This window comes from Protopterus annectens, chromosome 4.part1 (assembly GCF_019279795.1).
Source record: "Protopterus annectens isolate FY-2018-M chromosome 4.part1, PAN1.0, whole genome shotgun sequence".
Lineage (NCBI taxonomy): Eukaryota > Metazoa > Chordata > Ceratodontiformes > Protopteridae > Protopterus > Protopterus annectens.
In genome coordinates this window covers 579807727-579825322 of record NC_056734.1, presented here as the reverse complement: position 1 = coordinate 579825322, position 17596 = coordinate 579807727, and positions in this window count along the sequence as shown.

Here is a 17596-nt window from a genome sequence, read left to right as displayed (position 1 = left end):
GCAAACATTTATCTTTCACATTACCATCAGCTGTGCTACCCCATACATTTCCAGTATTACTGTCATGAATTCCCATTTGCAAATGGCATTCATGTCATCAGCATTAACATAAATCAACTGCATCTCACATTCACTTCGCTGGAAAACACAATTCTTCCAGTAATAACTGTTGTATAAATTAAATATGTTCTGCATCCCAACAAATTATAATCTTATTGCTATTTTTATCTTACTTGGTAAAGTTCATGCTTTCCCAAAACACTTGTTGTCAAACTACAACTAAATATGACATTATTAAACTTATGCATGTATAATTGGGCTCATTTACATGTTTTTTATACAAATGAGGATGTTACTTATCTCTATGAATTTCAGTAGTACGCGGCGAGCTTGCATGTCAACTGATTCACGTAACTAGACACAAGGTAGTTGTGGATGAGATGTGCTGACCATCACTGAGCCAATCTGGCCTCGTGAATAGGAGAACAAGCCTAATATATCTCAAATTTCCATCTACATAGAAAGAGGGAAAATGGAGTCAACAACACTTAGGTTGCAAAACAGTGAATCCTAATCCAGGAGACCTGCATACTGTGGCACACCTTATGACCTCAAAACACTTGGTAGTTTCTATTACAGCAAAGTGACACAAATAGAAAGATTTTATTTATAAAGAGAAGTCAAAGAAAATAATTTATTGATGCAATATTTAGTAAGACATGCTTTCAAAAATGAGCAATGCATTATCTTCATGTCAATTGTACAAAAAGATTACAACATTACTGCACAGAAGCAGAAACACAGAAGGAAATGAAAAAGACATGAAATAGACATCCCTCTCCTCTACTCATAGCCCACATCACTATTAACTGTAATGCCCACTCCCCACCCCTCCTGAGCCTTACCTGCTGTTAACTCTTTCAGTCACTCACTTTAGAAAATGCCTTCAGTTAATTCTGAATTTCTTCTACTAACCTTAAATAAACTCTTTAATTAATTCTGAGCTGAAACTAAATCATGGCTATACCTTTCAAAACTCTGTTTCTCTCCCTCCTATTTCTAATTCTTTTCTCAGCTCTAACCACTTACCATACTCCGCACCGGTTTAGCACCCCATCTCCCACACACTCTTATCCCACTACCCACCATACAAATTACTCCACCCATATTGCCCCCCAATCTTTAACCATACCACTATATCATTTCACATGTTCAAAGTACTGTACATACCAAATGCCCAACCTCTTACCAAAACAAAACATCAGTTCCTTGCAATTTCTTCTTCATACAAATACTTCAAAGCACAATACTACTCTTATCTGGTGATATTCACCCCAACTCAGGCCCTTGCCAACAGCACTCCAACCATATTTGTACAGCACTCCCCTTTTCAACTGCATCACAAATAACTCATTAAGATCACAAGCCTCCAAAAATTATTTTTCAATGAATATACAAAACATGGTCAATAAAAGTACCCTCCTTCATGCCTAGATTTCTCAATATAACCCAGATATACTTGCTCTATCTGAGACAAGGCTAAAACCTCATATTACAAACTACGAAATTCTCCCCCCTGAATACTGTTCAACTGGATAGATGTAAAAAAAAAGGGTGGAGGAGTAGCAATTGTCTACTCTGACCAGCTCTCTCTCTCACCCCCCCCCCTCTCAGTAGCTATCCCTGATTTCTGCCCTGCTGAAATAGTTATAGCAACCTGTAACCTAAATCAACACAAAACTTGTCATTGCAGCAATCTACATACCCCCAGATAAAAACATTCCCATACTCGAGCAGTTTCTTTCTTGGATTTCTATATCCATTCACTAAGAAACCATCATCCTTGGGGATATGAATATTGACTGGGACCTTGTTAATACTGCATCCTCTAGATACTTTATAAACCTTTATGGCTTTACCCAGATGATCACCTCACCCATGCACCAGCAAATAAATTTCCAGAATGGCTCAGTTAACACTAGGGATTGGATACTAATATCCAGTCGATATCATAACCCTTCCACCCTATCTAGCTCACTTAGTGACCACCTCACTACCTCAGTAGTAAGACACTCTCACAATCTTGTGACCGCCTCCCTACCTCAGTAGTAAGACACTCTCACAATCTTGTGACCACCTCCCTACCTCAGTAGTAAGACACTCTCACAATCTTGTGACCGCCTCCCTACCTCAGTAGTAAGACACTCTCACAATCTTGTGACCGCCTCCCTACCTCAGTAGTAAGACACTCTCACAATCTTGTGACCGCCTCCCTACCTCAGTAGTAAGACACTCTCACAATCTTGTGACTGCCTCCCTACCTCAGTAGTAAGACACTCTCACAATCTTGTGACCGCCTCCCTACCTCAGTAGTAAGACACTCTCACAATCTTGTGACCACCTCCCTACCTCAGTAGTAAGACAGTCTCACAATCTTAACAAGAGCCACCAATACAATGAGTTTCGTAACCTTAAAAACTACAACCCTGTCACCCTAAACAAATTACTGTCCACTGTAAACTGGTCATTAATACACACATTACCTCTTAATGAGGCTGTTCAAAGCTTAAACAATTTTATTCCTAGAAACCCTTAACACCCTGGCTCCCAGCAGAAAACAATAGGCCGAAATGTAATTATGTACCATGACTAAACCAGACAACCCACTCACTTATGAACGAGAGAGACCGTGCCTGGAGAGCATGGAAAAATAACAACTCAGCTTCCCACGTGAACTTGTATAAACAGCTTTGCAACCAAAAAAAAAAAGCAAGTCCTACTAGCCAAAAAAAACTTTTATCAAAAATCTCTGAGCAACTCACATTCCAACCCGAAGAAATTCTGCACTCAATAAACAAACTACTATCTCCGGGGAACTTCTCTTCACCAAACCCCTTCCCTAACAAACCTTCTAATGAAACTACAAGCCTACTTAACCTTTTCATCGAAACAATAGAAAAGCTTACTAAACCAGAAACTCTTGATATAAAAAGACTCCACCTCCCACCTCATCTCTCCCATCATTCTCCCTAGCAATCATAGCAACTTCCTTCATCATATCACTTCTTAAACTCAAACCTTGTTCCCCAACAGCCGAAAAACTCCCTCCATTATTTCTCAAACATGCAGCTGAATCTGCAGCATACCCTGCATCTATACTTATCAAAAGATCCATCCAAGAAAATGCAGTACCAGATATCTGGAAATATTCTTCATAATACCCCTCCACAAGGGAGGAAAGTCAACAGAACCCTCAAATTACAGGCCTATTGCCATATTATCCTCCTTATCCAAGATACTGGAAAAATGTATACATACACAAAAACACCTCTTACAGGCAAACCTAATCACACCCACACAGCAGTTTCCATCCTTCGCACAATACTATCACTGCCCTTGTATTTTTCACACACAACACTGCCCAAGCCAGAGATAATAACATCATATCAGCTCTATTCCTTGACCTATCCAAAGCATTTGATATGGTTTCCCATCCTATCCTCCTAAACAAACTTTCCAACCTACAACTCTCTACCTCCACTACCTCCTGGTTTAACAGCTACCTCTCAAACAGATATCAGTCTGTTAAATGGCAAACATCCTTCTCCCCTTTCCATTTTGTTAAGACCAGGATTCTATCCTGGTCCCCCTACTTTTTAATATACTTACAAATAAACTCTAGGTCTCCTGCCTCCACTCTATCTCAATACAGTACACAGACGATTCCACAATTATTAACACCTCTGACAACATACAAAATCTCCACACTGTCACTCAGTCTTTGCACCTAGTAGAACAATGGCTAACTGAAAACAACCTCTCAACCCCTAAAAAGACAAAGCTTCTCCTTTTCCTTACAAAAAAACCACGATCTAGCTGAAGACAACTTCCCCATCTCATCCTTAGATAATACAATTATCACCACTGACTCAAACACTAAATTGCTTGTCATTACTATAGATGACCAATTAAAATTTGACCATATCATATCTTGTGTGTCAAATCAAAAAAAAAAAAAACTAGGTTTTCTATACCACAACACATAAATATGTAACAAATCTAGACCTATACTGGCTCAAACATTTATTCTACCATCCCTGCTGTATGCTGCTCCCATACTTACTAACCTCCAAAATAATCTCTTAACCAAACTAGATACCACCTATAACAAGATAGCAAGATTGGCAGCCAGTAATAGCTACAAATTCCATCACTGTATATCCCTGAAAAGCTTAAGACGGCCTGAGCTCCCTCACATGCTTCAAATATCACAACTACTAAAAACACACAACAAAACCTTCTGCAGTTGAATAAGCCAAACAAAAATATTGGCAAAATACTTTAGCATCATTCATTTGCATACTCCTGGAACAAACGTACATCGTCACTTTGCTCCACTACCAAAAGTGACAAATTCAAAAAGCAACTAAAATATTTCCAAAATTTTTTTTTTATTTTTTTATTTTAGGCATTGCTACATTCCTTGCAAATAACTTATTGCTAACCAAATTTCTCAAGTATATTGTTACTGCATTCATAAAATAATGTACTTTTGCCTTGTATATATTCGTATTGTATACGTCTCTCTGTTTTTGTACGGTTAAGTATCTTACAACTTGAATTGTTAGGTTTTTCTTATTTTTTAATTACTTTCCTGGAATATTTCTCCTCAAGTCTCTGTTGAAAAAGGGTGATCTGGGCCCAGTTGGACTAACCTGGTTAACAAATATAAAAATAAAATAAATAATAAAATAAAAACTAATGATTTAGCAAATGACTTTCATTTATCATTCCAATAAAATATAAAACTATTTCTTTAAAAAACAGATCTATATGACAAATCAGTTTTCTAAAACCAGACTTGCCAATAACAGTTCCATATTTAATGACCCCACATGGTAGTTTGGTTTCATTATAGTGATCTCACACCCTGGAGAATGTGACTCCAACCCTGTGAACCAAAGCCCTGTATGTACATTCTTCAATTTGTTACTGACACTTTGAAATATGGTAGTACCCGAGAAGACATGAGGCTGAGCTCCAAGATGGCCTAATAAGGAGACTAAAATCGTGCTCTACCTTTTGCAGGACAAGATCAAAGCAGCAGTACCCAGTATGGAATGGAAAAAAGTTGACATCTGTCAAGACATGGGTGAGCATCTGTTATCCTTGGAAAGGACCATCCACTCTGTGACCCATTGCCAGCACAAGTACAAAGACCTGCACAGGCCTGACCAACTAAATGACTGGGTGGACCAGGTGAGGGTAAAAAGGCCAGAGTTCTACAGTAAGCATTTTAACATTTTATTTTGAATATTACAGAAATAGGTTTCAAAAACGTGATAGATAAATACTGCACAAATGCAGCTAAAAGCAAGAAGAAATGTAAATCTTAAGTGCAAATATGTACTGATATTTAATCCAAAAGTATGAGTAGACAAACATATCTATAAACAGAAATGCATCTCTATACAAATGTAGCATGCTTGTGTGCAGACATACTTTGCATATAAAACACAAATGTATATCTAGGAGCAAAACGATTACACCTCGAAGTGTAAATTTACAGAACTATATGTATTATATGAATTTATACATAAACTGGTAAGAACATATTTGCATTGCCACAAAATTTCATATAGTGCAAGTATTAGCTTATTAGTTATTTGTACTAGTTGCAGACCACTTTAAAGTATACTTTAGTTTATGTAGGCCATAAACTATGCAGTAGGGTTACCACCTGTCCCACTTTACGAGGGACAGTCCCTCTTTGGGCAGTTGCGTCCTGCAAAAAAATTGTAAAAATAGCAAATGTCCTGAGATTTTAGGGCAAAATTATTTCCTATATTTTATGTAATAGTTGCATAAAACATTCTGTATCTGAAATACTTAAATGTTATAAGAAACAGAATAAGCAACTAAAATGCTACAAGAATAAGCTTTTATTTAGGCAAACAAGTGAAGTTCTGTCATTTGTACTGGCCATGGATATGTTTTGGCCTGCAAAATCTGATGTTTGTACCATAAATGTCCCACTTTGGCATTTGAAAAGGTGGCAACCCTACTATGTAGTAGTATGATAACTGTGTAAGACAGCACTTTCTTCCAAACTATTAACTGCGCTTACAAGATGGCTGATCTCAATTAACCCAAATACCCTAGGCAGAGAGGTCTGAAAGCAACTGAATGATCAGCATAGTGTTTTGTAAGAAATATACTGTTCAATGCCTTACATTCAAAATTTAAAAGTGCACTGATTACAGCAACAGGATCCGATTTAGAAATTCAGGTAAGACATGCAAGACAGTGCAAAACAATAATTTCATTGGAAATGTTTGCAAATGTTGAAGTAAGTAACTATCATCCAATGAGACAAACATCAAATGTAACAATTTGAAAGAAGTTAGGATATTCTTGTAGTTCATCTTGCAGCAAATAAGAAATATACAATATTACAGATGTACTTGAAACAATTTATGAAAATATGTGCTTTGCTGCTTACTGTAAGCATACAAGGGAGATAGATTCAGTACAAATGCATACAGAAATAAAATCAGAGATTCATTAAAGTGCAAGAATAATTTCTTTGCTTTACTGACTAATAAATATAAGCATGTAAGAAAGATTTGAACACACATCTGTGATAGGTAAGCAATCATTTTCAGTGTCTTCTATATGCAGCAGATGGGGAGATTTCATATAACCTGTCACAGAAATAAAGACACAAAGAGAATGACAAAAAATACTGACTATGCACACATAACTCTGCAATAAAGTATAATTCACCAAAGAAATGTGTTCAATAATTGATTTTTGTTTTATTTATTTTGTAATTATAATTCCAAAAGTAATTCATACACAGATACTGTACAAGAAATGACATGCATTCAGTACACAACTGCAGCACAATCCATATCAGCAAGATATTTCAGTTGTGTTACCATTTCTTATGTTACACCATTTTATCTTTTTAATATCAATAGATAGCAAATATAAGAAAATTATCAAGACTTTATATTGTTATACTGATTGTTCACAGGTTCAAAGTTTCATTTCGCTGAATATATATTTTTATTGAATAAAGAATTAATAAAAATAAGATATCACTGTTAAAAAAGATTGCATTGCAGTATTATGTTATGAATCAATTTATTGTCCCCATTTCTTGTCACTCTACCTCCTCCATTTGATTTATTTCATTTATGCATTACTTTGTCCATGATGTATTCATTTCCCCCAAGGTGAAATTACTTTGGAAATGGTTTATTTAGAAGTAGATGTGATGTAAAGCTGTGTGTGTGTGGAGGGTATACAGATAACAAGCTCTTGTCAAGAATATTTATTTACGTGTCTATTTTTTGGAAACTACAACTGTCAGAAAATTATTGTGTATGTTTGCTATAAGTATGTTCTATTTTTTTTTCTCTTCTCTTGTGTACTGTATTGTATTGTGGAGCTTTTCTTCCCAGGCCTCCTCTGAAAATGTACCTGTGTCCAGTCGGACTTTCCCAGTAAATAAATGTAAAATAAATAAATAAAGTAAATGCATGAAACGTTAGTAAACACAATACAACTCCAATTTATTGGAAGAGAAAACAAAATAGCTAACCATAAGGGCAGCGTAACCCCTCACCTTTGGAATAAGCAGCGTCCCCCATTTGCTCACTTATCCTCACACTTACAAGGCAGCGTTCCACCACTCACCTTCAACATCTATTCACCGATCCAAAACCATCAATTATCCGCCAGAGGAGGAGCAAACGAGGGGCAAGCCAACAACCAAATCTCACCTCAAAAGCCTTCAAGACCCACCCCCACCTTACTTCCTCAGTTAGCCTCCAATCTGTTTAACCCTTTCATGCCTACTCCCTTCAAAACTCACTTAACTACTAACCTTACCTGCTTATTCCTCTTAATCCCCCCCCACATTAAAAATGTTCTGTGACAACTTCTTCTGTTCCAGACTTACAAACTTTCTTTAATACCAGTCACTGGAATGTTCTATGTTCTAACATTGAATGTCCATACTTTGTTCATAATATAGGAATTAAATGAAATAGCTGCTTCCATGTAAAACTGGTCATATTTTTCTTACTATTGAAAATAATTATGCTCCGTTGAAATTTTACTTTTATTGGGAAACTGCTTTATAAGTGCAATAAGACAGTATAGTGTGTGCAATACGTTTTCAGAATTTAAGCTGGTATCACGGTCATTTGGCACAAGTGACCCATGTTGGTCAAATGAGGTTTGGGACAAACCAATTTGTCCAGGACCCTCTTTTTGGAGGAAGGGGGGGTAGTAAAGGAGGGATGGGGAAGGGGGAAGAGAGGGGTTTTTTGGTGTGGTTAAGTCAGGTAGCTGGGCTTTTGACATTAAGGAGTTAATTGGCTTGGGGAGTTAGAGGAAGTGAAGTAGGTTTAGGGAGGGACTAAGCTTTTATATTTTGGCAGCAGAGGAAGTGGTGTCACATTTAGGCATGAGCTGGTGAAACTAGCCCACATCCTGGATAACCTATATGTAACTTCAGAGGCTGGTAGGCCTTGGATGATGCATGTGTGGGATGGAGTGCATTAGTGATGGGTTGTGGTAAGGCCAGTGGGGAGTGTAGTTACTAATTTTTTTTTGCTTCAGTATTTACAGTACCAGATGGACGATGTGGGGAACAGGGAGGGAATGCAGGGAGGGGTGGAGAACGGCTGTATGAGTGGAGCAGGGAGATGGGGCTGTGAGTGAGTGAGGGCCACATGGGTGGAGGGTAGGTGGTAGATGGACGAGTTGGGAATGGCCTTGGTACTAGTCGCAGGTGTTGGTGGGGGAGTAGGGCAGCAAGGGGTCCTTTAGGATTGCTGCCTTGTGATTAATAGCTGCATTTTCCCTGGGTCCCCGTCTTACCTTGTGTGATTCTCCTCACCTTCCCGGGCTGCTGCTGGTGACCTTGTGGTCTGTAGCTTCTGTGGGGAGGGTCTCTGGTGTTCCCCACCTCTACCTTGCGTTCAAGGGTGGTTTTGGGCTGATCATCTCAAAAGTTGGTGGGCAGTAGTCTTTTTCTGGTTGTAGGCCTTTGAAAAAGGGTTTTCAGGGGAGTCTTTTTGGTTCAAAGCTTCATTTCGCAGACTATATATTTTTTATTGAATAAAGAATGAATAAAAATAAGACATCACCGTTAATAAAGATTGCATTGCGGTATTACGTTATGAATCAATTTATTGTCCCCATTTCTTGTCTCTCTACCCTCTGCCTCCTCCATTTGATTTATTTCATTTATGCATTACTTTGTCCATGATGTATTCATTTCCCCCAAGGTGAAATTACTTTGGAAATGGTTTATTTAGAAGTAGATGTGATGTAAAGCTCTGTGTGGAGGGTATACAGATAACAAGCTCTTGCCAAGAATATTTATTTACGTGTCTAGTTTTTGGAAACTACAACTGTCAGAAAATTATTCCCAAAAGTTCAGTGCGGATCTAAATGAATGTCATAACTTCAAGGCTTTCATCACAGCAGTAGATGTTTAAAGATAATTTCATGCCATCTTAGCAAAGCTCCTTTTTAAATAAACCTTTCCTGGTAAATTAACAAGTATCAACCAAAGGGGTATATTTAAGTATGAAGAACCTGTTGACTCGGGCTAACTTTGCATTATTCATGCAAAGGCTATAGAAGGAATATACTGCAAATCTAATCAAGAAGAAATCCTATACAAGGTTCTTCTCCATCCAGCTTTCAGGGGAAAATTCACCTGATGCTACTATAAACACAGTGAATAAATAAAGAAACAATTCTGCTAGTCTCATACTAAAGTTAAAGGTTTCTTTTTTAAAAATATATGCTGAGAAAGACAACTAGGAAGTTTTAATCTCAATGATATGAAATTTTGTTAGAAGGCCATTTTGTTATGATGTGTCACTTAGTGTGGACATAATATCATTAAGTGTAAGTAGCCTTCAGTCAGATGATTAATCACTGACAGCAGGGGCTCCATTGTCATAGTTATTGTATTAATCCATCAAATTTGGGGTCTTGCTCTTTTATGCTGATCTTTGACCCTGCTAAGCATTGTAAACTTTTTCTAATGTTCTTGCTCTTCCCCTAATATGGCTGAAGTATAAAAGTTTTGTCATCTTAGCCTCACGGGAATACAAAAAAAAAAGTATTCATTTTTTTTTTGGAAACTCCATTGTATGCATAATATTCTTCACCAGCACCTTGAAAAGCATCTTCATTTTTAGCCACTACAAATGTGACACACGTATACCACACATGCACACACATGCACACACATGCACACGCATACACATGCATATACACACACACATGCATAGACACACACACACGCATACACACACGGTGGCTACTGTCGAAGAGGTCAGGTATAATCAACAGGAATGACCGACACTGAAAGACAGCGAACACATGCAGCAGATGTGGAGACTCTTGGAAATACTAGAAGAGTTTCTTCCATAGGAGGAGAACGAAGAACAGAAATGGAGGAGCATCCTGGAGCAAGGGGCCTGTACATGGATTGAAGACAAAGTGACAAAGAACCATAAAAGGAGGAATACCATGAATAAGTGGCAAAGTCAGTGACTAAAGGAACAGAGGACAGCCAGATATTACTATCTGATCAGACATGAGAATGAGTGGAGTAGAATGTGAGATTTGAAAACACTGCCAGTTGAGGCCTTATTTCTCTCTCTCTTGTTTTCCAAGAGTTTACTTATTCTTATAGCTGTGTCTGAAAGAGTGGGCTGCTTGACGTGGATGATGAAAGAAGCACTTTGGCATTAAAAAAAGAATGAGTAGCAAACAGGAAAATGTATGGCAGTTAAAGATGGAAGCATGGACATTGGCTGGGTTATGTATCAGTGCCCAAAGGTAATGGGGTCAAGGGGTCACTAAAATACATATGAATAGGAAATATAAGGGAGATTCTGCTTTAAACAAGAAAATGTAAGCAAACTTTAAAATTGCAGATTGTTATTACCTCCTTATGCTAGTGCTGTAGCGTTTGAAGTTCTCATGTATGTATTAACGAATTGTTGTAGTACAAACATTGTGAGGCATTATCATTATTATTACAAAGTTATTTTTATTATCCAGAATTAAAGGGAAGAATACAAATCTTTTACTGTAGTAATATATAGATAGGAAATGGAGAGGTATTGTTTCATTTGATGGAATGAAGGCAAAAGTTACGAGGATGAGGGAGTAAAAATATATATTAGCACAAAATAATGAGCAATGATCGTGGCAGTTAAAAGGGGAAAATGTTGGGACACTGAATTCTAAAATGAAATGTTTTGCAAGGTAACCATTTGAAATGTCAGAACCCACTAGAACGAGTCACAAAACAGAGACCGAATTGTGGAAACAATGGACACGTATATTAACTTTGGGATAGCCATTTCTCTAGATATTCCCTTTTCTCTAAGGTATGTAGATCTCTGAGTTGGTATATATAAGTTCGGGAATGTGGGGATCTTGTCTCTCCACACACACATTTGGGGTGCAGTGGAGGCTGGTCTCCCTGCAAAAAAAAAAAAAAGAAGTTTAAAGCAGAAGAACAATGTTCAAAACATGCTCTTTTCCTAGGTTGTTGGTCTTGCTTTTTTTGCTTATTGGCATCAAACATTTTGAGTGCTGACATTTCAATAGGTTTATAATAGTTAAGAAACCAATTAAGTAAATTTGTTAGAAATATGAATAATTTTTATTTAACATATGCTCCTGTATGCACTCAAAATATGTTAAGTAAAATTTTCCTCTGCAGTGCTGACGATTACAAGGACTAATAATTAAAACAAAAATGATAGTGAATGTTGTTTTGAATGGGTCTATACTATATAATTGAAAGTTGAATTCAATGAACAGCATTTACATCGAAAATGGCGTTCATCAAATTCACTCTTGTGGGGGGCTGTGCCCCCACCCCCTGCTAATTATATATACAAGTGAGGAAAGGGCAAATTTTCCGATCTTCACTGTATTGTAATCTCACTATTAACAGTTCACTGAATGGCATTTTCGAAGTAAATGCCATTCACTGAATTCAACTTTCGATTATGTAATATAGACCCATTTTGAACAGTTATGGGTCACAGGAAATGGGATTTGTCTGTTAATTAGAAGAGTACGATATAAAAAAGGAAGAAAAATATTACTGCAGGGGATAATTCAAGAAAAGTTAGTACAATAAAGATGAGAGACTGCCTGTCTGGGGCTGGGAAAAGTTAAAATGTGTGTTTTTTTTTTTTCCTTTGAAAATGTTATAGGTTAACAGCCATAGCACTGAAACAGAGAGAATAGTAGCATGGACATTAAAACATTCCTAACTTGTGGGGTTTTGAAAATACTGGAAAGAACAAAAGAATTCTGACATAGATGAGAAGGTGATATAGAGGAGCAATAGAAATCTTCAGTGCCTGATAGCAGGGCTGGGCTGGGCATTCTAATCCAGCTGCGGATATAGGTAGAGGATGCATCATCACCCACATATCCATAGGATGTGGACACATGAACAGGGAGATGCAAAATTGAAGGAAAAGTTTAAGATTAGCCGATTGGAATGAATGGAAAGGAATCTGATTAACAGACAGAAAATGATTATTTTACTAATTAGAGAGAAGGTGGTGGTAACTAACAATTAACCTAGCACTGTGTTAAGAACAGAAAAGAAAAATAAAATAAATGTCCTGGGAACTGAACCCATAGCTCCATGCATCCCATGTGGTTGTCACTGCCACTGCCAGTGGACTAACAAGGAGTCTCTAATTATTTAGGTAACCGGTTTCAACATGAAGGAGTTTTCTTTCCTTTCAAAGAAGAAACTACCATGATGATCTCTATAAATGTAAAGCTTCTGAGATGATGCATTATTAATTTTTATTTCTCTACTTCAATAAAGAAGTAGGCCCAACTCTTGCTCCCAAGTACTGAAGTTGGTTACTTCTACCATTTACTGATTGAAAATATATCCCCTATACATATGCACGCATAAAACATTAAAACCAGAAAGGGTATATCTGGTAGCATGCACCAAGAAATAATTAAGAAAAAACATTTGTCTCCATAACAAAAGGAAGCGTTTCCAGCCAAATGTTACCTGTACATGGTCTGCCTTCAAGGAAAAGTAACAACTCAAAAATTATTCAGCATTCTCAGAACTATATTTCTAATGCAGGGACAGGGAGGGAAGGAAGCCTAGGTGCTATAAAACTAAGTGCGATGGATTCCCTTGTACATTTGGACATTGACACATCCCAGTGGGATTTATATTCCAATGGACATCTCATAATGCAGTGCAATCAGCTAGATTCCTGGACAAGATTATTTGCCATGCTGTTAGTAATCATTTAAAGTATCATTACAGCAATATTGTTTGATGATTTCATATTTTTAACACACTGTTCATATCTATCACTGGTTTTAAATGAAATATGCTAAATACACTTTCAAAAGCCTGCAAATACTTCATAATTTTTGGGAGGGGCTGACATTTGATATTTCATCAAAATCTGACTATTCCCCTCAATGCAGGGTTCCAGCAGAGCTTCTCTTGGTGGGGGGGCTTGTACTTCTATTTTTAAACGGCTTCTTATTTTTGTTACAACACTTCTCATCCTGTTTAAATTTGACGACATAAGTAACATGATTAAAATCATTCATTTATGTGAGACACTAAATTTATGAGAGTAAGCAGGCATTAATAAAGAAAAAGAAAAAAAAAACAGAAAAAAGGCATGTCCTTAAGTACATTTCTAATTAGAATTATAATTTTTTGTGATACATTCTGAGACATTTGTTTTCTTTCCAAATTGCTATACATAGTGCTTTGATACTGCCATATCTAACCTGACTAATATTACAGACAGCATACCAGCGCACAACAGATGCAAACTAAGAACATAAATGCAGTTAAGACTTATTGTCTCGTTCCACTTTAATAAACCACTCAAATACCAAAAGACCTTTGACAACCTTTATTGTTTACCACAGTGATTGTCTACTATAAGAATTGTTAATCTCTAACATATTGTGTATGTTTGCTATAAGTATGTTCTATTTTTTTTCTCTTCTCTCATGTACTGTATTGTATTGTGGAGCTTTTCTTCCCAGGCCTCCTCTGAAAATGGACCTGTGTCCAGTCGGACTTTCCCAGTAAATAAATGTAAAATAAATAAATAAAGTAAATGCATGAAATGTTAGTAAACACAATACAACTCCAATTTATTGGAAGAGAAAACAAAATAGCTAACCATAAGGGCAGTGTAACCCCTCACCTTTGGAATAAGCAGCGTCCCCCATTTGCTCACTTATCCTCACACTTACAAGGCAGTGTTCCACCACTCACCTTCAACATCTATTCACCAATCCAAAACCATCAATTATCCGCCAGAGGAGGAGCAAAAGAGGGGCAAGCCAACAACCAAATCTCACCTCAAAAGCCTTCAAGACCCACCCCCACCTTACTTCCTCAGTTAGCCTCCAATCTGTTTAACCCTTTCATGCCTACTCCCTTCAAAACTCACTTAACTACTAACCTTACCTGCTTATTCCTCTTAATCCCCCCCCCCATTAAAAATGTTCCATGACAACTTCTTCTGTTCCAGACTTACAAACTTTCTTTAATACCAGTCACTGGAATGTTCTATGTTCTAACATTGAATGTCCATACTTTGTTCATAATATAGGAATTAAATCAAATAGCTGCTTCCATGTAAAACTGGTCATATTTTTCTTACTATTGAAAATAATTATGCTCCGTTGAAATTTTACTTTTATTGGGAAACTGCTTTATAAGTGCAATAAGACAGTATAGTGTGTGCAATACGTTTTCAGAGTTTAAGCTGGTATCACGGTCATTTGGCACAAGTGACCCATGTTGGTCAAATGAGGTTTGGGACAAACCAATTTGTCCAGGACCCTCTTTTTGGAGGAAGAGGGGGTAGTAAAGGAGGGATGGGGAAGGGGGAAGAGAGGGGTTTTTTGATGTGGTTAAGTCAGGTAGCTGGGCTTTTGACATTAAGGAGTTAATTGGCTTGGGGAGTTAGAGGAAGTGAAGTAGGTTTAGGGAGGGACTAAGCTTTTATATTTTGGCAGCAGAGGAAGTGGTGTCACATTTAGGCATGAGCTGGTGAAACTAACCCACATCCTGGATAACCTATATGTAACTTCAGAGGCTGGTAGGCCTTGGATGATGCATGTGTGGGATGGAGTGCATTAGTGATGGGTTGTGGTAAGGCCAGTGGGGAGTGTAGTTACTAATTTTTTTTTGCTTCAGTATTTACAGTACCAGATGGACGATGTGGGGAACAGGGAGGGAATGCAGGGAGGGGTGGAGAACGGCTGTATGAGTGGAGCGGGGAGATGGGGCTGTGAATGAGGGCCACATGGGTGGAGGGTAGGTGGTAGATGGACGAGTTGGGAATGGCCTTGGTACTAGTCGCAGGTGTTGGTGGGGGAGTAGGGCAGCAAGGGGTCCTTTAGGATTGCTGCCTTGTGATTAATAGCTGCATTTTCCCTGGGTCCCCGTCTTACCTTGTGTGATTCTCCTCACCTTCCCGGGCTGCTGCTGGTGACCTTGTGGTCTGTAGCTTCTGTGGGGAGGGTCTCTGGTGTTCCCCACCTCTACCTTGCGTTCCAGGGTGGTTTTGGGCTGATCATCTCAAAGGTTGGTGGGCAGTAGTCTTTTTCTGGTTGTAGGCCTTTGAAAAAGGGTTTTCAGCTGGTTTCTGTGTTGATAACCAGGTTTCGAGTATGCTCTGTGAGGTGTTGAGCATTGATTCCACCTTGATGCGACAGACAGCTCAGATGTTTCGGGCTTAGTCTCAGAGCTCTACTGAAGTGGGAAATAGCTCAGAAGGAGCTATTAGTGCAAGCATGAACTATGTAAGAAAGGAAAAAAAAGGAAAAGTACTTCCACAGCACTTTCAGGGTCTGGGGGTGAGGTGGGCAGGAGGGCTCCGCACAACACTGTGTCAGCTTATAGCAAGCACTGCAGCTTTCTGTTAGTTACATTTCAGATTTTATACAGTGAAGTGGCAGTGGCCTAGTGGGCTAATGCATTATGCTTTATTCGACAGGGTGCTGGGTTCAGTACTTAAGGTCCTGGGTTCAATACTTGGCAGGGTTGTAAATTTTAAAAACAGAGCTGAGTTGGCCTAGTGGGTGAATGCACTATGCTGTAGTTGACCTCTGAAGGAAAAGCCATTAAGGAAGTTTTTTTTTTTTTTTTTTTACCAAGGGAACTTTTACTTTGCCTACTGGGGCTTGGAACAGGGAGGAGGTCGAATTGGCTAAGCACATGGCTGTAATCACTGGCTAATGTGTTTTCTTTTCTCCCTCTCCAGATGACTAATATGCAGAGACTATGGCAGTGTTGGGAGGTGATAGTGGCACAGGGGGAAGAACTGTTTCAAGGGGTGTCTACTGCTGATGCAGAGGCGACAGAGCAAGTGAAGGAATGCAGTCAAAAGAACCAGCGTTCCACTCCCAAGGGCTACGGCAATGACTTGTGGCAAGAGGCAGCGGGTATCAGAGGAGGTGGTTCCAGATGGCCCATCAGTTCCATGCGGGAGAGTTAGGTAATGATCTTATACTGACTGTCTTGGCAGGTGGGGTAGACGCTGAGAATATGAGGGTAGTTGGGGAGGACAGGGAGTCCATTGGGATGGATTTTGGTAGTGAATGGAATACCATGGGGTGTGCTGCTCTGGAGGTTGCATGGATCTCTGGGTCAAGTGGGGGGAAGAAATTAGAAGGGCAGCACAGGGTAAGTTGGTAGCACAGGATTGGGCTTGGAACTAGGTTCTGATTTCAGCCTTCGCCCAGGTGACTGGTTAACCACACAGGCCTTGGGTCAGGAATCCAATGCAGTCTTCCTGACACCACACTCCTTCTGCAGTCAAGGAAAAAAATTGTAAATGGGAGCAAGTGGATGTCTTTGGGTTAATTGATGCAGAGGGGGTACAGTGGCTGGTTGAAACTGAGTCAGCTAACGGTCATGATTTGCTGGCTGCCTTGGCAGCATTGGGGAGGAAGAGGGTAAGTAGAATTCGCCCTAGGACATGGGAAAACTGTGTAGCCGGTTTTGTTTATTACATGATGGTGCAGCTTGAAAAAGACGGGACTTTGGCTTTGCCCTTTTTGGGTTATTTTCTCATGATTCAGGAGGCCCAGTGTTTATGGCCAGTGAATGCTTGGTTATGGTATAATCAGAGGTTCCGGAAGCAGAAAGCAGTGGATCCTTCTCTTCACTGGGAGGTGTGGCATCCCGACATCTGGTTGGCTACCATGATGGACTGTTATGGGGGGATTAATAGAGGGGTAAAAGGGGATGGTGTGTGCTGGGCGTTTAATGGTGGAAGCTGTTCGTGGGTAGGGTGCAAGTTCTTGCACGCTTGTTCAAGGTGTGGGGGGGAATCATCCGGCCATTCAATGTGGGTGCTGTGAGATTAATTCACTGACAGTAAACTTTGCGTCAGGGGAAGGTGGCTTTCCTTCTTCTCAGGGGTTTCAGACTCTTAGTGGTAGAGGTAATTTTTGTGGATTACTGGGAGGTGGGCTCTTAAGGGGGGGTTAGGGGAAGGGTCTC